Source organism: Callithrix jacchus, chromosome 6 (assembly GCF_049354715.1).
Source record: "Callithrix jacchus isolate 240 chromosome 6, calJac240_pri, whole genome shotgun sequence".
NCBI classification, from domain to species: domain Eukaryota; kingdom Metazoa; phylum Chordata; class Mammalia; order Primates; family Cebidae; genus Callithrix; species Callithrix jacchus.
The window spans coordinates 20,131,439-20,155,964 of NC_133507.1; the positions used below are offsets into that span (position 1 = coordinate 20,131,439).

Here is a 24,526-nt window from a genome sequence, read left to right on the forward strand (position 1 = left end):
ATACACACACATACACATGTATGTAAACAAACCTGGGTCCAGTTCCAGCTCTGCCACTGAGTGACTTTGGGCACCTTCTGAATCTCTATAGGGTATTATCTACTATGCTGAGTGCTATGAATACTAAATAAAAATATTTATTAAATGCCTGATGCATAGAAGGCACTTAAATTATGGCTCTTATTAATTTATAAACAACAGTAATATAAACAACTTTACATTTATGTAATAAAAATATGTAATAAAATTATAAACATAATTTGTATTAACAGGAGTTTTGATTCAAGTAGAATGGAAACATTGTAGAATGGCTGTTGTAGGAAAAGTGGAAGTTGTAGGTAATATTTTGCTTCACAAACTGGCTATATGAGTGACATGATAGGAATACACGGGGTCACCATCATGATTATGTAGTAAATTTTCTTTTATATTGTCATTTATCTAAGGACTTCCTGTCAGAATATGCTGCAAATATAAACGTATAGAAAACACAATAGGGTTTTGAGCAACAGAAATCTGTCACAGACATTATGAGCTGAAACTTATGAGGGTTGCTGTGAGATTTCCTCACAGTATCACGCTAAGCTTATTTTATATTTATTTTATTCTGTTTCTGTCTGATAAGTCTGGCTAGCTGTTTCGTTCCTTGAGCAACACTATAAGACGTAGCATATTAGAAATGTGTGTGTATATTTGTGTGGGTGTGTACTCACCTAGAACAATGGTTCTTCAATGGGGGTGATTTTGCCTCTCCCCAGTATCGGGGGACATTTGACAGTGTCCGGAGACATCTTTGATAGGCATGCCTGGGGAGGAAGGGAGTTACAACTCGCATTTAGAAGGTGGAGGCCAGGCTGCTGATAAATATTCTATAATGCTCAGGATGCCCCGTGCCCCAATGAAGAATTACCCAGCCTAAAGGTCAACAGTGCCACCCTAGAAGCAGCCACAAGGACATCAGTGAAACATTTGTGGTAGCTTACAACCTAATAGTGAGGTAGGAGGCAGAAAATTATAACAACAAACGTGAATTTAAAAAGTTAAATTGAAAAAAGGATGTCAGTGTGGCACCATTTGGCATGGAGGGAAAGAAGTCCATGCATGTCAATAACCCCTGAGGCTATTGCTATAGCAGGGCACTGAGTACTCATGGCTGTCCAAATAATGTTAATATATTCAGATTCATAAAATAGATGGGATATTTTCATTACCTCCAGCTCTATAGCGCTGAGTTTGGCAGATACTGACATCCGTGATAAACAGATGCCTCTGACTTCTGCCTGGAGCTAAGGGACTCCTATCCAGTGTATTAGAGGCAGAATCGATGTGGGAAAGTATATGCGTTTTGGAGTCCCAGACACCTGGGTCCAGTCCCAGCTCTGCCACTGTGTGACTTTGGGCAAGTTTGAAACCTTCTGAGTCTCTATAGGGGATTATATTGTCTACCATGCTGAGTGCTATGAAGACTAAATAAAAATATTTGTTAAATGTCTGATGCATATAAGGCACTTAATAAATAATGGCTCTTATTACTATAGTAAGTGATTAATAAATTATAAAAATAATAACTATAATAAAACTATAAACAACTTTAATAAAAATTTAAACAACTTTATAAAACAAAAATATAAACAACTTTATATGATAGAAATTAATTTTATATTCATAATAATAAAGAACTGTTATATTTATAATATATGTAATAACTAGCAAATGATTAATAAATAATAGTTGTGATTGATAATCTGGCATCCTGAGGTCTAGCCATTCTGATACCTTGTCATTTGGCAGATAAAAGGTGATTGGCACAATCCTAGTGGCCTGACGGGTGGCAAGTTTCCCACCCATTCACAGACAGCTGCAGTGAGTTTCTGGCCCAGAATAGAGGAGGAAGCATGCCTCTCATCAAGACAGCCTCAGTGATTGAAAGGGGAGAAAGAAGAAAAGCCTGAGAGTAAATGAATCTGAAGCTGAACAACAGACTACCTGACTCCATTGTTGAACTCCTTTCACCCAGCGGCCGCTTCAGTGCTGCAGAAAGACTGTCTTGCCTTTTCTCACTCCTGCTGGCTGAGAAAGCACAGGAGCCCCACAGAACCTGCACATTGAACTAAATTACTTTCAGCAGAAAAAACTTCATCAGTGAAGCACTCATGCATCCCAGACATATTTTAAGGGCAGATCGGTGACGATCTCTCCTTTAACTCCTGGGCCTCTTCCTGCTTCAGCTGCAGGCAGACCTGGGTTGTGGCTTTGTTGGTTCCTCACTGGGTGGCCCTGTGATCTGGATTAAATGACTTGTGGCTTGTTGAGAAGCAAGTTACTTCATCTCTGCAAGCCTCAGTTTTCTCAGCTGTACTTTAGGGATAGAATATTTTTCAGGATTATTGCTTTATACATGTCATTAAATAAAAGCATATTATTAAATAAAAATTAAATGCATCTATTCAATTAATATTAAATATATTACTGGATAGCAATAATGTTTCTGAGGCACTTAGCTGAGGGCTAGCATATCATAAGAGCTCCATGAATGTTAAATGGTCTTTTTATTATTAAATATTATCGTTACCCTTGGCATGGCTGTAGGTGAAGATATTATTGAATATCTACCTAATAATGTTGGTCTGAAGTGGCAGTGCTCTTAAGGATAGTTCCTGTATTGAACTTACAGTGTTTTACATTAACTCTTAGAAGCTCAACAAGTAGGCTGGGCATGGTGGCTCATACCTGTAATCCCAGCATTTTGGGAGGCTGAGGTGTGTGGATCACTTGAGGTCAAAGTTTGAGATCAGCCTGGCCATCATGGCAAAACCTCGTCTCTACTAAAAACACAAAAATTAGCCAGGCATGGTGGTGCATTCCTGTCATACCAGCTACTCAGGAGGCTGAGGCAGGAGAATCACTTGGACCCCAGAGGTGGAGGTTGCAGTGAGCCAATATGGTGCCACTGCACTCCAGCCTGGGTGACAGAGCAACACTTCATCTCAAAAAAAACAAAAAAACAACAAAAAAAAACTGAATAAGTGAAATTTGTTTTTAATAAGGAATGAACAAGTTCTTTGTTATTTTTACAGATGAGGTCTCTCTCTGTTGCACAGGCTGGACTTGAACTCCTGGCTTCAAGTAATCTTCCCATCTCAGTCCCCTGTGTAGCTGGGGCTACACAGCTGAAGTTTTGTTTTTTTTTTTAATTCAAACAATATCATTTGTGTTACAGTTACTGTAGGGAAAGTGAACTTTATAAATTAGGGGAAACTGCTTCTGAAATAAAAAATACATTGTTATCCTTTTATAGTTTTACATTGGTGAAAAGAATATGTCTTTGTATAACCCACTGTTATTTCAAATGTTCTGGCTTCCTGCCTTTTTCTTGTTCTATATTACTGTCTGTGTTAGAAGATAATAAACAGTATGTGTCCTCCCCAGCTTGAATCTGGTATCCACTGTGGGAAGCTCCTGGCTTTGCTTCATGTTCAAAAACATGATTTTTGAGGAGGTTTATGCATATTAAAAGATGGGACTTACCTCAACTGGAACAACTTTTCATTTTTTGCTGCCTGAGCAGATAAAGATGAAAGAGCAGGAAAATCAGAGTTGTAGGTCATAAGAATTCCAAATGATGGTTTGCTTTGGGGCTTAGGCCTGGGTCATTTATTTTCTCTTTTACTGTCAGCTTGCTAAGGGATCTCATCCTGTCTGCTGGTTTTGAATGCCATTAACTTGCTGATGGTTCTCAGATTTGTATCAGCAGCCCAGACCTCCCCTGAGAGGTCAGTCTTGTTCACTCAGCTGTCTACTTGACATCTCCACTTGGCTGTCTCAGAGGTGATCCAAATGTCATACATCAAAACCACACTCCTGATTATAGCCCCAACCTTCATGAAGCCTGCTCTTTTCCAGCTCAGTAACTAGTCTTGAAGAATTGCCTTTGTCTCTAGTTCTTGGGAGGGAATCACTGAATCATTGGGATTTTCCAAGTAATAGGAGTGTTTTTGTCATTCATGGTGGGCCCCTCAGATCACCTCTGAGTTTCTGATAATGAGATGACTCAGGACAGAGGCCTACCATGACATAACGACCAACTGTGTGATTATAGGATTGGGGCTTTGGCTGGGTGGTATCAACCTGAACTATGGAGAAGGGAAGGGGACTGGAAGTTGAGTTCAGTTTTCTGGGCCATGATTCAGTCACTCATGCCTACACAATGAAACGCTAGTAAAAACTCTCTAGTGAGCTTCCCTGATTAATGATACACATTGATGTGCCAGGAGGGTGGTAGGTTAATCTACTGGACAGCCCAGGTTGAGAACAAGGCCAGACACAACCAGCTCTTACTGTCTCTAGGCCTTTGTCTTTCCTGCCTGCTCACTTGGAATTCTATTCCCAGCTCCTGAGATTGCCAGGCCTCAGCTCAGGTATCCCTTCCTCAGAGTAGTCTGCTCTGATGCTCCTATATAAAGCGACCACTCCTGTCTCCCTTTCTTATTACTGTACTCACTTTGTAAGACTTATTTCAGTGTGCAAGTATCTTTATTTAGGTTTACTTGTGTTTGCTTCCCCGAGTAGAATGTGAGTGCCGTGAGGGTAGGAGCCTTGTGTCAGTGCCTAACCTTATGTGAGGCATATCTAGACCCAGTAAGTACTTCTAAAGTGTGTTTTTTGTTGTTTTTTGAGATGGAGTCTTGCTGTATTGCAGGCTGGAGTGCAGTGGTGTGATCTCGGCTCACTGCAACCTCTGCCTCCCAGTTTCAAACAATTCTCCTGCCTCAGCCTCCCAAATAGCTGGGACTATAGGCATGCAAGATAGGGTTTCACCATGTTGGCCAGGATGGTTTTGATCTCTTGACCTTGTGATCCACCCACCTTGGCTTCCCAAAGTGCTATGATTACAGGCATGAGCCACCACGTCCAGCTCTAAAGTTTCTCTTAAATAATTGAATAAATGAATAACTGAAAATACTGGCTGATAGGTGATATGATACATGGAAAAATGATACTCAATGAATTTAATGAATTTTTGTCTGTATTATCTAAATCTCTCTCTCTCTCTCTGTGTGTGTGTGTGTGTGTGTGTGTATGTGTATAATATACCTACTAGATTGATGCAAAAGTAATTTTGTTTTTTGCCATTACTTTTAATGGCAAGAAGTGCCATTACTTTTGTGCCAGTGTAATACATACAAGCATACATGAATACATAAATACATATGCAAAATATGTGTGTATTATATATATCCATTTTTTTTCTAGAGTGGACAGTACTTTTAAAAATTCTTGCCTGATGGTATAAAAATGTGAAGTACATGAACCCTGTGAGCCCTAAATACCAGAAGAACACTGTGGTTTTGGCTGACAAATTGGAGATTGCTCAAGGTGTGTCCCGGGAGCAAAGGCTTCATGGAATGTTCTCCTTTGTCTGACCGATTCCTGGTTGTCTCTCGGGCTCCATGGTGGAGGTCACTCTCCTCTGTGCTATGATGTGGCAGCCACTGTTCAGGACTTGATGTGCTTGTTGATTTGTCTCTTTCAGGGGACTGTGCTCTCCGGGACTCTGTCACGGCTCTACTTTCTCCCGGCACCTAGTACAATGCCTGGCATGTAGCTGGAGCTCACTCTGTGTACAGAATGCCCTGGAGCACAGGGGAGGTTTCAGAGACATTCAGTCTGGCTCAGACCCCAGCTGCCACAGTAATTGTCCTGTCACCCTGGACAGAGCCTCGGTGACTTCTTTAGTAAAATAGGAAAAATAGTATCTGCTTCCAAGAGTCCTGGTGAAGGACAAATAAAGACTGTACTGGGAAATGCTTTTTTATTTTTTATTGTTTTTGAGATATAGTCCTGCACTGTTGCCCAGGCTGGAGTGCATTGTCACAATCTTGGCTCACAGCAACCTCCGTCTCCTGAGTTCACATGATTCTTCTACCTCTGCCTCCTGAGTAGCTGGGATTACAGGCATGTACCACCACACCTGGCGATTTTTTTGTTGTTATTATTAGTAGAGACGAGGTTTCACTATGTTGACCAGACTGATCTCGAACTCATGACCTTGTGATCCGCCTGCTTCAGCCTCCCAAAGTGCTGGGATTATAGGCACGAGCCACTATGCCTGGCCAGAAATACTTTTAAAGGCTATGTTAATTAAATTTTATTTTAATTTTATTGGCTTCCCTAATATTTCTTCAAAGCAGGGACTAGGCCTTCCAATTTAGCCCATGAGGACTCATCGGGGACACTGGAGTGCCTATTCTCTGCTCGCCCCTCTGTGGCTCTTTCACTCAGTAACATTTTCCTGGGTGTCTTGATCTGTAAGTAGGGCTCTGAGCTGGTGCAGATTTTGTGAAAGTCTATCTCTCCTGTGGGTCAGTAACTCTGGAAATCTAGACAACAGGTTAGCATCTGTGACAAGTAAACAGAAAACACATGAAGGGGACTTTACGTGACTTTTCTTCCCTGATCATTTTGAGATGGAGTCTTGCTCTGTTGCCCAGGCTGGAGTGTTGTGGCACAGTCTTGGCTCACTGCAATCTCCGCCTCCCAGGTTCAAGCAATTCTCCTGCCTCAGCCTCCCGAGTTGCTGGAACTATAGGCACGCACTGCCATGCCCTAATTTTTGTATTGTTTAAAGTAGAGACGGGATTTCACCATATTGGCCAGGCTGGCCTGGAACTCCTGACCTTGTGATCCTCCCGCCTTGGCCTCCCAAAATGCTGGGATTACAGGTGTGAGCCACCGCACCTGGTCCCCTGATCATTTAACTGCATTGTGCAGAGGGAAGTTGTGAGTCTGGATCTTAAGTCTGGGGAGCTGACAAGGGCTTCAAATGGACAAGTTTCAATCTGATTCTCAGTGTTATGACACTTGCCAGAGAGGTTGCATTGCTTGACTGATGAGGGTTTTGCCAACGATTTTTTTTTTTATCTCCAAAATTGTTAGCTTGCTTGTGACCTGGGGGCTCCAAGTACAGGTTTCACTCTCTTCTAGGAAAATGGACCTTTTTCAAGAAAATTAATTTGCTTCTGAAAGCTCATTTGGATGCACATAGTCTCTTTTGCTTGTTTTCTTCTGTTCCCTAAGCGGTTGCAAGGGGTCTTGCACTAAGGTACCCTCCAAACCTGTGAATTAGGAAATGAGGTGAATGAGGTTGTAGTCAGAAAATTGAATAGGAAAGTTCATGCTAGGTGGGATTAGCTGTCTGTGGAATAAATCACAAGATTATTTGTGTGTAAATATTTGAGCAAAGAGAGGACACCCCAAACTCCATTCAAATGGACAGTAAGGAATTTATCGAAACAAGTAAATGAAGCATTATATCCAAAGCATCTTGGACATTGCTGGTGCATTGGGGATATTGAGAAAGAGGTTGTTACCAATAACACCATCTTCATTACTAAGGTTATTAGGGTACAGTTTTAAGGATTTGGGACCACTAGATGTGACTGCAATTTTGATAAAGGACCGTCAACATTTGTGGGAGCACTTGCCATACAGTAGGCACTGGAATAAATGCTGGTGTGTGTGTATTAACTCAATGACACTGTGAGGTACTATTCTTACGGCTATTTTCCAGAATAGGAAAGTCAGGCACAGAAACTAAGTCACAGAGAACAGTGGGGAGATGTCAACGCACCAGATCTCTCCCCAGAACTTGTGGCCTGACTCACTGACTACGTCAGCCTCCTCCCAAGGCATAAATCCAATCAACTCTGGTTCATTGTATTAAGAAAGATTATCAAGACAAGAGAAATGATGAATTTAGAGAGGAGGGCAGAGGAAAGAGATTCAGACTGCCGAAAGTTTGGAGGCACCGCTAGAAGCTGCTTTCTGCAATCAAAGGACTGTGTTGGTTAGTTAGTCTCAGCTAACATTCAGCTATAACTTTAATTAATTGATTAATTAATTATGGAGTCTGGCTCTGTCACCCAGACTGGAGTGCAGTGGTGCAATCCTGGCTTACTGCACCCTCTGTCTCCAGATTCAAGTAATTCCCCTGCCTCAGCCTCACAAGTAGCTGGGACTACAAGCCTGACTAATTTTTTTGTATTTTAGTAGAGATGGGGTTTCCTCGTGTTGCCCAGTCTGGTTGGGAACTCTTGAGCTCAGGCAATCCACCTGCCTTGGCCTCCCAAAGTACTGGGATTACAAGCGTGAGCCACTGGCCTTTATTTTATTTTATTGAGACAGGCTCTTACTCTGTTACCCAGGTTGGGGTGCAGTGGCACGATCTTGGCTCACTGCAATCTCCATCTCCCGGGTTCAATTCTCATGCCTCAGCCTCCTGAGTAGCTGGGACTACAGGCACCTGATACCACGCCTGGCTAATTTTTGTATTTTGTGAGAGATGAGGTTTCACCATGTTGACCAGGCTAGTCTCAAACTTCTGACCTCAAGTGATCTGCCGGCCTTGGCTTCCCAAAGTGCTGGGTGGGATTATAGGCGTAAGCCACTGGGCCCGGCCGAGTTGTAACTAATATTGTTTTAATGAATATTTCTATATCATTTGCATATGCTTTTTGTTAATCTATATAAGTCACATGAATGCATCAATGGCTCAGAATTTTGTGTGTGACTGTGTGATATAATACATTTAGAGAGGTGGTATTATATCTTAAATATAAGGTATAAACTTATTTACACATGTAAGAAAAACAGTAAAATGGCCAGGCACTGTGGCTCACACCCATAATCCCAGCGCTTTGGGAGGCCGAGGCGCATAGATTACTTGAGCCAGGAGTTTGAGACCGGCCTGGCCAGCATGGCAAAACACCATCTCACCTGAAAATACAAAAATTAGCTGGCATGGTGGTACCTTCCTGTAATCCCAGCTACTTGGGAGGCTGAGACATGAGAATTACTTGAACCTGTAGGTGGAGGTTGCCCTGAGCTGAGAGCATGCCACTGCACTCCAGCCTAGGCAACAGAGCGAGTCTCTGTCCCCCCAGAACCCCAAAGAACAAAACAGAAACAAAAATCTGTAAAATGAGTAGCTGATAATGAACACCTGGGAGAACAAGACCATTACCAGTACTTTACAGGTGCTCACGCCCACCTTTCCCGGTGGTGCCCCTCTCTTCCTTACCTCCTTCCCTTATCATGTTCCTAACTTTTCTATCTTTAATTCCGTTTCCATTCATTTTAGCTTTACCACCTGCGTATGTATCACTACATGGATTATTATTTACTTTTACCTATTTTTTTTACTTTCCATAAATGAAATCACAAATATTTTCCTGTGACTGCTGCTTTTGTTCAATATGTTTTTGAGATTTCATCCTTGTTGCTGTACTTAGCTCTCAAACTCCTGGGCTCTTGAGTGTCAAATCACAAAATGCTTTCTCACAAAGAATAATTGGCACTTAACTATACGCCTCCTCATCTTGATTTGGCATTGAAAGAAATACTGTGAATTGTGACTAAGAACAAACTGTGGCTTCTGTGTGCACATGTTTTCAACATGCCGACTGGAGGAACAGGCAGTTAGGGCAACACCCTGCTTCTCCCCAGTAGGGGGCACTGTTTTGGGTGGGAATGGTCCACTCTTGTCTTTAAATAAGAAATGAAATTAAAATAAATGTTTTGCGTAATGCTGTTTTTAACTTTAATTCATAAGTCTTAGTGTCTTGAATGGTGTAATTTAGGGGTCTAAGCTCTCACGTTAGGGACAAAAGCCTAAATGCTGAACACTCAGGAGATGATATCAGGATTTCTTTAGTAGGCAAAATGATGGTGCAAAGAGTTTGATTTCTGGGAATTTGATAGATTACCCATAACTTTTTTTTTTCACTTGCTACAGAAGGAAATTAAGAAAACCAAGATGTAGTGCTCTCAGCTGTGGCGAATCCATACGGGTCTGCAGCAACCTCAATTCTTGCACTCAGAAGAAAGAATTTGACTGAAGGCAGAAGGAGAGACTGAGGCAAGTTTTAGAGCAAGAGTGAAAATTTTTAAAAAACCTTTAGCACAGGAGCAGAAGGATGTAAAGGACACTTGGAAGAGGGGCAAGCAGGTGCCTTGAGAGAAAAGTGTGCTGTGTGATCTTTGACTTGGGGTCTTATACATCAGGAAGCTTCCAGGGTGCTGCGTCTCTTCCCGCGCCCCCATTCTTCCCTTGGGGTGGGCTGTCTCCATTCACCCTGTGTTTCTGGAGTTGAACACATGCTCATTTGAGGCATTCTTCTCTTACCAGTAGAACCTTCCCAGAAGGTCATATACTAGTGAAACGTGGCTGTTTTGCCTCTTAGTGCGCATGTGTGAGCCCACTTCCCCAGCTCCTGAGATCTTACTGGGAGACTGCAGCTCACCAGTTTCAGGTGTTTCTACCTATTGGGAGACTACATTTCCCTGGTCCCTGCTGCATCTGATTATTGTTTTGGAGAGACAACTTAACTGCCAGACTCTCACCTGGCATTGATCAGGCAAGAGAATGAAGAAGAGAGGGTAAGAAAACCTATAGGTTTAAAAGACACGTGAGAGAGAAATCAATCAAATTCAGTGTAATCAAATTCAGCCTGGCATTCCTGGTGCAGGGAGGTTGGGGGCTCTCCTGCCCTGCTTATGTCTGGTTTGCTACCTTCTGTAACAGTGCTGCATATTTAAATATCCACATCTGCATGCAAGTACTGCAACAGAACATGAAACAATACTTTCTAGAGCCACAGTCAATGCAGGAGTGAAAAAGTGTATTCAAAGCCATCCCGCAACAGAAACATTTGCCCCTTGTCTTTCAGATACAATTTCTGCCAATGTAGTGTCCGACAGAGTGGAGAAAGTCGTATTCAGTAAGAAACCACTTTATTTTCCATTTGATTTCCCAGATTTGTGTAAAAGAGACACCAAACATTCACTGCCATTCCCAATGACCTGATCTCTGAGATGAAATTTTCTAATTTAGTAAAAATATGGAGGAGGAAAATAAACTTTAACAGGAGGAAGGATCGAGAGCCTAACCTATAGCTCAAGCTGTAAAACACTAAGCCAGATACAACGACATTGGCGAAAGATTACAAAGGATATTTCTATGCCTGATAAAATGTCTATTAATGTTAATATTAAATATTTTTATGATTTAAAAATATAATTTTAAATGTTTTATCACTTATTTTTATCTACCAATTCTATTTTTAAAATTTTATTTTTATTTATGATTGCATTTTATACACTTAAGGACTACAACATGATGTTTTGATATACACAGTGAAATGATTTCTACAGGTAAGCACCTAAGATATCCATTATTTCATGTCTCACAGTTACCTTTTTTTTGTGTGTGTGTGGTAAGAGCACTGAAAATCTACTTTTTTAGCAAATTTCCAGTATACAATACAATATTATTAACTATAGTCTTCAGCTGGGCATGGTGTCTCATGCCTGTAATCCCAGCACTTTGGGAGGTTAAGTTCAAGAGTTCAAGGCCAGCCTGGATAACATGGCAAAACCTTGTCTTTACAAAAAAATGCAAAAATTAGCTAGGCGTGATGGTGCATGCCTGTAGTCGCAGCTACTCGGGTAGCTGAGGTGGGAGGATGGCTTGAGCCAGGGAGACAGAGTTTTCAGTGAGCCGAGATTGTGCCACTGTACTCCAGCCTGGGGGACAGAGTGAGACCCTGTCTTCAGAAATCAAAACAAAACTGTAATCCTCATGCTGTACTTTAGATATACAGATTTATTCACCCCACCTAATGGCAACCTTGTGCCCTTTGACCTATGTCTTCCACACCCTCCACTGCCTCCCACTTCTGATAATCACTTATTCTCTATCAAGTTTTACTACCATTGATAAAATGTGATTCCTCTTAATGTTGATGATACTTTTAATCAACATACTTAAAAATTAATACTACTTTTATCTAATTTATCTAAAGCCAGCAGACCACATTTGTGCTGAGCAAGTACTTAGCTCTCCACACATGAAAAATTGGAGAAACATTTCCCCATCTAATCCTACATCAAGATAGGCACTGGGGAAAACAAGATGAATGAAACATGTTATTCCTGATAGTCAGGGTTTGGAGTTTAACTGGGAGATGAACATATGCATAGATTACTGGAATAATAAGGCAGCATAGAAATTGTAATTATACAAAGAAATTTGTACTTGCCTCTGATTGTTTGACAAATTAAGTGGCAGAACTAAAGTCAGGGCAAGTTTTCTTGACTGCAGCACTCTATCAGTGAAGTTTTACAGTTTTAGTGTTTAACTTAAAGCATTTTAAGCATATTCAAAAAACAAGAGAATAGTATGATGAGGTACCATTTACTTTTACACAGCATCATCAATGATTAAATCTGTGCTCATTCTTATTTCATCTGTGTGCCAACTACTTCTTCTCGCCCCACTCCCTGGATTACCTTAAAGCAAATCCAAAACTTAATATTCCATCCATAAATATTATCAGTGTGTGTTGGGAGGAGGTCTTGATGTGTGTGCAATGGAATGTATGTTGTTTGCTGAGAGGCAATGGCAAGGAAGACAGAGCCATCCCCAGGCAGGAAACCACTAGAATAAGCAAGCAGTATGCATTGGTCATGGACTAGTTAAACCAGCTCCCAAAACAGGATATTTGACCTTGTCCCCATTGCTGACTCACATAGAGTGTTTTTTAGCTTATTTCTGTTATAGTAGTGAACAGGAACTGTCTGCCTGTGTAGTCTATCTTTATTCCGTGAAGAAACACTGAGCACCTGCTTATTAAAAACAGTTATTTGTTCACAAAGAATAAATACATGGGTTGGAGTCTGCTCTGGGCTGTCAGCTGGGAAATGCTGTCAGCCCCCTGACGTTCCACTCTGATCCCACTTTTGCCCTCTATCTTTGTTTCTGTTTCTTAATTCCTTCAGTGCTGCCTGGGTGGGGGTCTCTATGACCGAGCTGGTCTTGGCAAATATGGATCTCTAAAAGATTTGTGCTCTTTAAAAAATACAACCTACAATATCATGAAATTATGTAAGACTTTACTACTTTCAATGCCAGATATAGGTGAAGGGGAGGAAGGCAGCAAATCACACTGCCACGTGTGTACCTATGCAACTATCTTGGATGTTCTTCACATGTACCCCAAAACCTAAAATGCAATTAAAAAGAGAATATAAATAAATAAAATTTAAAATAGAAAAAAAAAAGAATTTACTACTTTCTAATCTCAAATACTTGGTCAGTGTTCAAATGTCCCCAATAGTCTTATAATACACGTGTGTGTGTGTATGTGTGTGTGTGTGTATACTTAGCTCCTTGAAGTAAGAATGCAAACAAGATTCACACACTGAATTTGATTGATTTATCTGCCAAGTGTCTTTTAAATCTATAGGTTTTCTTACCCTCTCTTCTTCTTTCTCTTGCCTGATCAATGGGAAAAACATTTATATAGTCAAGTTTATGCATTTTTGCCTTACTGCTTCTGGATTTGGTGTCATGGTTAGATGGAAAAGTTCCCTATTCCCAAGTTACATAATTTCTCTCATATTTTCTTCTGTATGATTTCATATTTACATGTGGAGTTTATTCTAGTGTATGGCATGAAGAATAGATCTAATTTTGCATTTTCCCAGATGACTCTCCAAATTCCCAACACCATTTATAAAATGTCTACTTTTGTCCTACAGTGCTTTAAAACTTTTACTCACTCTGTTCTTCAAGGGAGACACTGTTACGAGAGTATTGGATGAATAATATTCAGATGTTATAACATATAAGGCAACCCCTATGTAGTGACATAGAAGAATGTCTCTCAAATGAAGAAAAAGAAAATGCACAATAGTATATATTTTGAATCAACTTTTGTATAATAATTATTAATATCTGTACAGAAAAATACCTGGAAAGTAATTCTTCAAGTTATCAGTAATGGTTAATGGTGGTTACCTCGAATGGGGGGAAATGAGGGTATAGAGTTTTAACTTTTTTCTTTGTAAAATTTAATATTTTTTATTTATATTATGTGCATGTATTATGTCTCATTTAAAAATTCAAATTTGAAAAAAAGGATTGCATAATCCTGAAGGTTATTCAATCGATGCTTGGTGAGTTCCCCTGTATACCAGTTTGCTTTTATGCTGTATGTCTAAGGATGTTTCCCCACCACATATTTTCAAATCACCCACTTTCTCTGTTTCTGTTTTCTCTTTTCTGAAAAAAGGGAGCTTCAGGATGCACTCAGGAAGGACACTCAGCAGAGTTCCAGTTTCCACTTTCCTAGGCAACTCTGTGAACTTGTTAGCCTGAGTGCATTGCTTCTCAAACCCTCTGAGTCTGCATCTATTAAACAAGGGCTTGGCTCAGATCCTCTCTGTCTTGTCTTGTCCATCTCTGAAATTCTGTGATCTGATCATATTTACATATGCTCTACATGGTTATCTGACCAGTTTCATTCTAGCCAAGCTAGATATACAGGGGCTTACTGGCTAATTCCAGTAAGTCCCTGTATATCCAGACTAAGTGTGAGTAATATTCATTAAGCATTTACTCTGTCCAGTTATGCCCTGCAGATCAGGAGAATAATATTATTTGATTTATGTTTAATAAGTGTCATAGTTGCTAAATAGCAGGGCATTATTTTTTGAGAATTAAAAGGATTATATAACTTCTTAAGTAATTAGGGTTTTTGTTGTGTGTGTGTGTGTGTGTGTGTGTGTGTGTGTGTTTGTTTGTTTTGTTTTGAGACACGTCTTGCTCTGTCATCCAAACTGGAGTGTAGTGTCATGATCATGATCATGGCTCACTGCAGGCTTGAAGTCCTGGATTCAAGTGATCCTCCTGCCTTGGCCTCCCAAAGTGCAGGATTATAAGCATGAGCCACTGTGAAAGACTGAGGGCCTTTTTGTAGTTGGATTTTTTTTTAAATCTTTGTCATATACAGATTTTTTTATACAGATATTTTAAAAATACCCTGAGATATTCATTGATAAATAAGCCAAAGATACTATAAGGCAGTTCAGACACAAGGAACAGTAAAGATTATTTAAAATGTTCACTCTAATAGGAATTACAAAAATGGAAAAGGAAATAATAAGGTGCTATTTGATACCTAATTAATGTTGCAACTTATTTTTTTATGGCCAAATGATTTTTAATAAGTTACAAAGGCAATTTGAACATCCATATGCTAAAAAGATTGCAACTCAATCTAAACCTCATGCCTTATATAAAAGTTACCTCAGAATGACTCACAGTTATAAATGTAAGGCTATAAATATTTTATTTTATTTTTCTGAGATGGAGTCACAGTCTCTGACCCAGGCTAGAGTACAGTGGCATGATCTCGGTTCACTGCAACCTCAGCCTCCAGGGTTCCAGTGATTCTCCTGCCTCAGCCTCCTGAGTGGCACCTGCCACCATGCCTGGCTCATTTTTGTATTTTGTAGCAGAGACAGTTTCACCATGTTGGCCAGGTTGGTCTTGAATGCCTGACCTTAAGTGATCTGCCCACCTCAGCCTCCCAAGGTGCTGGGATTACAGGCATGAGCCACCATGCTCAGCCAGGCTGTAAATTTTTTTTTGTTATCCCTCCACAACCTCCCCACCTCCCGCTGTCCATCCCCTAGCCCCCCACTCCCCACCAGACCCCAGTGTGTGATATTCCCCTCTCTGTGCCCATGTGTTCTCATTGTTTAACACCCGCCTAAGAGTGAGAACATGTGGTGTTTGATTTTCTGTTCTTGTGTCAGTTTGCTGAGAATAATGGTTTCCAGCTTCATCCATGTCCCTACAAAGGACATGAGCTCATCTTTTTTTATGGCTTCATAGTATTCCATGGTGTATATGTGCCACATTTTCTTTGTTCAGCCTATCATTGATGGGCACTTGGGTTGGTTCCAGGTCTTTGCTCTTGTAAACAGTGCCGCAGTGAACATATGTGTGCATGTGTCTTTATAATAGAATGATTTATAATCCTTTGGGTGTATACCCAGTAATGGGATTGCTGGGTCAAATGGAATTTCTATTTCTGGATTCTTGAGGAATGGCCACACTGTCTTCCACAATGGTTGAACTAATTTACAGTCCAACCAACAGTGTAAAAGTGTTCCTATTTCTCCACATCCTCTCCAGGATCTGTTGTCTCCAGATTTTTTAATGATCACCATTCTAACTGGCATGAGATGGTATCTCAATGTGGTTTTGATTTGCATTTCTCGAATCCAATTTTAGAGTAAGTGCGATGTGGTCTGAGAAGAATGTATATTCTGTGGATTTGGGGTGGAGAGTTCTGTAGATGTCTGTTAGGTCTGCTTGGTCCAGATATGAGTTCAAGTCCTGGATATCCTTGTTGATTTTCTGTCTTGTTGATCTGTCTAATATTGACAGTGGAGTGTTAAAGTCTGCCACTATTACTGTGTGGGAGTCTGTTTTTCTTTGTAGGTTGCTAAGAACTTGCTTTATGTACCTAGGTGCTCCTGTATTGGGTGCATATATATTTAGGATCGTTAGCTCTTCTTGTTGCATTGATCCTTTTACCATTATGTAATGCCCTTCTTTGTCTCTTTTGATCTTTGTTGGTTTAAAGTCCATTTAACCAGAAACTAGGATGGCAACCCCTGCTTTTTTTGCTCTCCAGTTTCTTGGTAAATCTTCTTCCATCCCTTTATTTTGAGTCTATGTGTGTCTTTGCACATGAGATGGTTCTCCTGAATACAGCACACTGATGGGTCTTGACTTTTTATCCAGTTTACCAGTCTGTGTCTTTTGATTGGGGCATTTAGCCCATGTACATTTAAGGTTAATGTTGTTGTGTGTGAATTTGATCCTGCCATTTTGTTACTGGCTGGTTGTTTTGCCTGTTAGTTGACACAGTTTCTTCATAGTGTCAATGGTCTTTACTGTTTGGTACATTTTTACAGTGGCTGGTACTGGTTGTTCCTTTCTATGTTTAGTGCTTCTTTCAGGAGCTCTTGTAGGGCAGGTCTGGTGGTGATGAAATGTTTCAGTAATTGCTTGTTCATAAAGGATTTTATTTCTCCTTCACTTAAGAAGCTTAGTTTGTCTGGATATGAAATTCTGGGTTGAAAATTATTTTCTTTAAGGATGTTGAATATTGGCCCCCACTCTCTTCTGGCTTCTAGGGTTTCTGCCAAGAGTTCCACTGTGAGTCTGATGGGCTTCCCTCTGTGGGTGACCTGACCTTTCTCACTGGCTGCCCTTAGCATTTTTCCCTTTATTTCAGCCCTGGTGAATCTCTCGATTACGTGCCTTGGGGTTGCTCTTCTTGAGGAGAATCTTTGTGGCATACTCTGTATTTCCTGGATTTGAATGTTGGCCTGCCTTGCTAGGTTGGGAAAGTTCTTCTGGATAATATCCTGAAGAGTGTTTTCCAGCTTGGATTCATTCTCCCCGTCACATTCAGGTACACTGATCAAGTGTAGATTAGGTCTTTTCACATAATCCCATATTTCTTGGAGGCTTTGTTTATTTCTTTTTGTTTTTTTCTAATCTTGCCTTCTCATTTTATTTCATTGAGTTGATCTTCAATCTCCGATATCCTTTCTTCTGCTTGATCATTCGGCTATTGAAACTTGTGTATGCTTCATGAAGTTCCTGTACTGTGTTTTTCGGCTCCATTAAGTTGTTTATGTTATTCTCTAAGCTGATTATTCTAGTTAGCATTTCGTCTGACCTTCTATCAAGGTTTTTAGGTTCTTTGCATTGGGTTAGAACATGTTCCTTTAGTTCAGAGAAGTTTATTATTACCCACCTTCTGAAGCCTACTTCTGTCAATTTGTCATGCTCATTCTCCATCCTGTTTTGCTCCCTTGTTGGTGGGGAGTTGTGATCTCTTGGAGGAGGAGAGGTGTTCTGCTCTTTGATGATTTCATCATTTTTGTGCTGGTTTCTTCCCATCTTTGTGGATTTATCTACCTTTGATCTTTGAAGTTGGTGATTTCGGATGGGGTCTCTGAATGGATGTCCTTTCTGTTGATGTTTAAGGTATTTCTTTTTGTTTTTTAGTTTCCTTCTAACAGTCAGGTCTCTTTGCTTTAGGACTGGTGGAGGTCCACTCTAGACCTTGCTTGCCTGGGAATCACCCATGGGGGCTGCAGATCAGCAAGTATTGCTGCCTGATCTTTCCTCTGATAGCTTCGTCCCAGAAGAGTACCTGTCAGGTGACAGCCAGAGTTCTCCTGTATGAGGTGTTTTTTGGTTATACAGGGGTCAGGGAGCTGTTTGAAGAGGCATTGTGTCCCTTGTCTGCCTGCAGAGGCACTGCTGGACTGTCACAGACTCAGTCCAGCTGCTGTGTAAGCTTCCTTTGGCTTTTGTTTACACAAGTAGGTTTAGACCCGCCTCAGCAATGGTCCTTCTCCCAACCAAGCTAGATCTTCCTGATTGGAGCTCAAACTGATATGCTGGCTGCGGAACTCTGAAGTGAGAGGGTTTCAGTTTGCTGGTCTTTTTGGGAATGGGTCCTGTCCAGCCATATCACCTGTCTCCCTGCCTTCAGCTCCCCCTCTTTCTGGGGAGCCAGTAGCTCCATCCTGCAGGTGCTCTTGGTGCTAGTCAAAACATTTGCCCAGATCTGTGCTGACAACCTGCAGCATCTGCCAGAGCTGCTGCTCAGATCTGTGTTTGTAATTCATAGTGCTTTTCTGCCTGGCAGGGATCTCCTGGTCTGTGGGTTGCAGAGGGCATGGGAGAAGTGCAGTATCTGAACCGGAGTGCCGGAGGTTGGGGGAAGTCCCTGATCTTCTGGTCAGTTGCACTTCCTGGGTGAGGCAGTGCCCCTCCCTGCCACAGTTTGCCTTCCTTGGTCTACACCCACTGTCCAACCAGTCCCATTGAAATGAACCAGGTGCCTCAGTTGGAGATGCAGAGATCATCACCTTCTATGTCTCTCTCACTGAGGTGCAGAGATCACTCACCTTCTATGTCTCCCTCTGAAGCTGTGCTCTGGAGCTGTTCCTATTTGGCCATCTTGGCGGAATTGTTGTTGGATATTGAAGTTATTTCCTTCAATAGTTTTTTTTGAGTAATATATTTTTAATATAGCTTTTTTTCTGATTTTATGAGTACAGTGCAATTGCATTATAAATATACTCAACGTAAGCAAATTCAGGTAAATGTATGTGATTCTAGTGTGTAAAGATACTTATTTTTGGCTGGGCACAGTTGCTCACGCCTGTAATCCCAGCACTTTGGGAGGCTGAGGCAGACAGATCATGAGGTCAGGAGTTTGAGACCAGCCTGACCAACATGGTGAAACCCCATATCTACTAAAAATACAAACATTAGCTGGGTGTGGTGGTATGTGCCTGTAATCCCAGCTACTCAGGAGGCTGAGGCAGGAGAATTGCTTGAATCTGGGAGGAAGAGGTCGCAGTGACCCAAGATTGCACCACTGCGCTCCAGCCTGAGCAACAGAGTGAGACACCATCTTAAAAAAAAAGGATGCTTATTTTTCAGGCAGCATGAACTTTAAATGCAAGCTGACTGCCTTAACTAGAGGCTAGCTACAGAAACAGCTATCTGTTCCAGTGCCACAGGAATTGCTGGTTGCATTGATTAGATATGTGGCTGAGTACTGTATCTGGTAGACAATTAAATGAATTCAACACTGATTATACATAATTTTTCACATTATAAACTGCTATTGGAAACGAATCCTGGCATAAAATGTGTTTCTATTGTAATATATATTCATTGCAGAAAATTCAAAAAAATATAGCAGAAGATAAAAGTCATCCCTCATCCCTCTATCTGAAAAAAATTGTAATGATTATTAAGGGTGTATGTCTCTTCAAAACTTATTCTATACAAACATTTATGTGGCAGGATCCAACTTTAGATCCCATCCTGGTCCTCTTCCCACCTCATTCCCTTGTGCTCTATCCTGTGGCATTTCTAACCATCCTACCCATACGCCCACCCCATCACTTCTTAAAGATTCAACATTGCATTTTGATGCTTATATCAGAATTAAAAGCATTGAAAGTCAAGCTCTGGGATGTGAATATTCTGAAAGTCCATGCCTCAAAGAATTCGGTGCATAAAACTGAATGAGGTAAACAAGAATAGAAGGCCAGGCGTGATGACTCACGCCTATAATCCCAGCACTTTGGGAGGCCAAGGTGGGTGGATCACTTGAGGTCAGGAGTTTGAGACCAGCATGGCCAGCATGGTGCAACCCCATCTCTATTAAAATTCTAAAAAACTTAGCTGAGCATGGTGTCATGCACCTGTAGTCCAAGCTACTCGGGAAGCTGAGGTGGGAGAATCGCTTGAACCTCGGAGGTAGAGGTTTGAGCTGAGATTACACCACTGCACTCTAGCCTTAGGAACAGAGCAAGACTCCATCTCAAAACAAACAAACAAAACCAAAACCAAAAAACCAAACCTAACCAAACCAAACAAGAAGGAAGGAGCCAGGCTCCTCTCTCTTAGGGGAGATGAGGAATCTCCTTATGGGGAAAGACATGCAGAGGGAGTGGAAGGTACAGAACACTTGCCTGGAGAGAGAAATTGGGGGTTCTGAGGGGAGCTATGTAGACCCACCTGAGGGGACCAGTGCTGCTTCTGCCTGCATGAACACCATCTGTTGCCGGCAATGAGAGCCCCCAGGGAGCTGCCACTGGCCCCGTTGTCTGCTTGCCCAGTGTGGGTAAGCATCTTTATTACCAGTGCTGGGGAACTAAGCCTGCAGTTTTCTCCCTGCCACTGTGCTAGGAGTGCCCATGGAGACCAGCCAGTGGGTCTCTGGCACATGGACCAATGGACACAAGTATTGGCCATCTGTTCCCTGAGATGCTGCTGCAAATTACTGTGTGTGGCCAGTGCCTCTCTTGAAAGGTCAAGTATGCTTGGGAGCCCGTATGCTACCTGGGTCGGCAGTGGTGAGGTCACAGGGAAAGGGCCAGCTTTGGTACTTCGGTAGAACTGTGTGAAATCAGCTCTCTGGAGCACACATCTCACCTTTTAGACATCCCAAATCAGGATCATACTGTATGGCCTATTTGGAGACCCTGTTTTCCTACTTTATAATCTATCATGTACTTTACCTTCATGATGAAGTAGTCTCCCAGAGTGATTTCCCATCCTCTGAAAGGTACCATGATTTACTTTAAAAATCCACCCTTGTTGAACATTAAAATGGTTTCCATTGTTTTACTGTGTCTAATAATGCAACAATGACCTTCATTGTTCTAAGTCTGTGAATGTCTTTGAATTTAATATGGCAGGCAATCACAAGATAACTACCGTGAACATGATTATCTGGGTTTTGGCTTAATTTTTTAGTATTATTGGCAGCTGTTGAAGCAGCTGAGGCCCCACCTGCTTTGCAGATGGGCAAGGCCTGCAGAGGCTGTGAAGTGACTTAACACACTGGTTGGAGGAAGACAGGCAAACAGAGGAACACAAAATTGCCATGGAAACATGCTTCCTGCTAAATACACATCTTGATATCTAACCCATGGCTCACAGTCTACAAGGACTTGTGTGTATGAAATGAGATCCTGCTTGGAGCTCAGCATTTCAGAGGAGACTCTGCAGTTTCTGGGAGCCTTTGTCCTCTCTCTTCTCCCTCAAACAGGAAGTCCAGTCTGAGTCGTCCTCACACATGAGCAGAAAAACCATGAAATATTCATGCCTTGTTAGTAACTCTGCTGCAAACATTTAGAAAGCATCAGTCCCTTCCTAATCAATATGCTGTAAATTATGCATAGCAGTGCCATAAAGTCACTTATTATCCTTTGGGTTACAGTGGTGGGAGGACTAGAAGCAGATATCTGAGGAAGATGTTGATCAAACAGGGTCACAATCCCTTCTCTATATATTTACTGTGGAACAAATTCAATCGGTTCCAGAGAAAGAGAGTGTCTTAGTCGTCTAACAACTCAACACTTGGAAGTCTAATGCTTGAAGTGAAGTAGCCCAATAGATCACTTTGATTCATCTCCCTCTCTGGTGGTAGGGAGGGGGAAATGAAAGAATTTTAATGTATTTTGTCTCTGCTTACTTAGAAGGAATACGTAGTCATTCTAAAAAATTTGAAGAGTGTAGAAAGATTAAAATTTTCCCATTTAAATAGACATTCTTATTTTTGTTTTATTTCTGTTTTTATATTTATTTTTTGAGACAGGGTCTTGCTCTGTTACCCAGGCTGGAGTGCAGTGGTACAATTTTGGGTCACTGCAGCCTCGAACTCCTGGGCTCACCTGATCCTCCCACCTTAGCCTCTTGAGTAGCTGGGACTTCATATGTGTGTCATCACGACCAGTTAATTTTTATTTTTTTTTCGCAGAGATGAGGTCTTGCTGTGCTGCCCAGGATGGTCTTGCACTATCTGCAGTCTTCCCACCTCAGCCTTCCAAAACACTGAGATTACAGATGTGAGCCACTGTGCCTGGCCTAAATAGACATTATTTTAAAGAATAGTTTTAGGTTCAAAGAAAAAATGAGTGAAAATTTTCCTACATTCCCCCTCCCACTACCCATGCACAGCCTCCTCCACTATCAATATTCCATACCAGCGTGGTACATTTGTTACAGTCAATGAAGTTACTGTTAAAACACAAAATTCAACAAATTGAGTTAATGATCGAATTAACTTTTATTTGTGATTCATGAATTGGGCAGCATCTCATTTATGAAACAGAAAGGCACTAGGCTGGACATAGCATGATTTTTATAAGGTAGCTTGAGCAGGAACAAGAAAATAGCACAGTGCAAAAAGCAGGTTGGTGAACATCAGGGTTACTTCAGGCTACTTTCCTTGTATGAGTTAAAGCCGAGGAAGCTCATTTATGCTGGCTCCAACTTGCCTGTTGGGGAATTTGGCTATCAGCTCTCTCTTGATTTCTCAGAAGGTCAGACCTTACAGGTAAACAGCTTATGTTTTAGTTTGGTAATATGGAAACTTAGCATGCGTGACTCGCTTTGCAGTTGTTCTGCTGGGGCCTGTGCAGGATTTCCATCAGTGACTTCACAGAAATTTCATTTGACACAGCTGGCCGGGCGTGGTGGCTCATGCCTATAATCCCAGCACTTTGGGAGGCCGAGGTGGGTGTATTGCCCAAGGTCTGGAGTTCAAGACCAGCCTGGCTAATATGGTGAAACCTGTCTCTACTAAAAATATAAAAATTAGCCAGGCATGGTGGCAAACACCTGTAGTCCTAGCTACTTGGGAGGCTGAGGCAGGACAATCGCTTGAACCTGGGAGGTAGAGGAGTTGCAGTGAGCCCAAGATCACACCATCACACTCTAGCCTGGGCGACAGAGCAAGACTCCATCTCAAAAAAAAAAACTGAAAACCAAAAAATGAAATTTTATTTAACACCACCTTGATACATCATTATCCACCAACTCCATGTTTTACATTAGTGTTCACTTTTGCTGTTGTTTTTTCTAAGGGTTTTGAAAATGGATAATGACATGTGTCTACCACTATAATATCACACAGAATAGTTTTGTTACCCTAAAACTCTCTGTTTTGCCTATTCATCCCTTTTTGAGACAGAATCTCACTCTTGGCTTCCAGCCTGGAGTGCAATGGCACAATCTTGGCTCACTGCAACCTCTGCCTCCTGGGTTCAAGCGATGCTCCTGCCTCAGCCTCTCAAATAGCTGGGATTACAGGCATGTGCCACTGTGCCCAGCTAATTTTTGTATCTTTAGGAGAGATGGGGTTTCACCATGTTGGCCAGGATGGTCTTGAACTCCTTACCTCAGGTGATCCGCCCACCGTGGCCTCCCAAACTGCTGGGATTACAGACATTAGTCACCATGCCTGGCCTCATCCCTTTACTTTTAATATATATGTTTATGTTTAAAGTGAGTTTCTTTTGGGCAGTATACAGTTGGGACTTGTTTTTTGGTCCACTCCGACAATTTGTCTTCTAAGTTGTGTGTTTAGGCCATTAAGGTCTAAAGTGATTCTCAATATAGTTGTGTTGATATCTGTCATACATGTTACTGTTTTCTATTGTTGCCTTTTTCTTTACTTCATTTTTGCCTTCCACTCTTTCTATGCCATTTGTGGTTTTAATTGACCATTATATAAATCTTCTCAATTTTGTCTTCCTTTTTTAGCATATCAGTTATAACTTAAAAACTTTTTTAGTGGTTGTCCTAGATAGAATTTGCAATATACATTTACAACTAATTCAATCCCTCTTCAAATAATAGCATACCACTCACAAGTAGTACAAGTACCCTATAATAATAAAATAACCTAATTCCTCCTTCTCATCCCTTGTATCATTGCTGCTATTCTTTTCACATATACATAAGCACATGTAAGTGCATACGGATGCTCCTCAACTTACGCTGGGGTTACAGTGTAATAAATTGAAGGTATCACAAGTCAAACATGCATTTAATACACCTAGCCTACCAAACATCATAGCTTAGCCTGCCCTATGTGCTCAGAACACTTACATTAGCTTACATATAGGCAAAATCATCTAACAGAGAATCTATTTTATAATAAAGTGTTGAATAGCTCGTATAATTTGTTAAAAACTACTGAAAGTGAAAAACAATGATTACATGGGTACTAGAGGTAGAGTTTCTACTGAATGTGCATTGCTTTTATGCCGTTGTAAA

At 41.2% G+C, this 24,526-nt stretch overlaps 1 protein-coding gene across 5 annotated transcripts in view; it reads left to right on the top strand.

Moving 5' to 3' along the window:
- The window catches only part of LOC128932498 (amyloid-beta A4 precursor protein-binding family A member 2-like), a 69,596-nt gene that overhangs the window by 38,116 nt on the left and 6,954 nt on the right, over window positions 1–24,526 (top strand). For 2 of the 5 annotated variants that reach the window (XM_078326831.1, XM_078326832.1), the window contains 2 exons: window positions 9,794–9,916; window positions 10,728–10,778. The gene's annotated coding sequence lies outside the window, so the exon portion shown is untranslated. Of the gene's footprint in view, window positions 1–1,791; window positions 2,434–9,793; window positions 9,917–10,727; window positions 10,835–24,526 lie in introns of those variants that run through there. The other 3 variants (XM_078326839.1, XM_078326834.1, XR_013518715.1) reach the window with 2 other exon arrangements.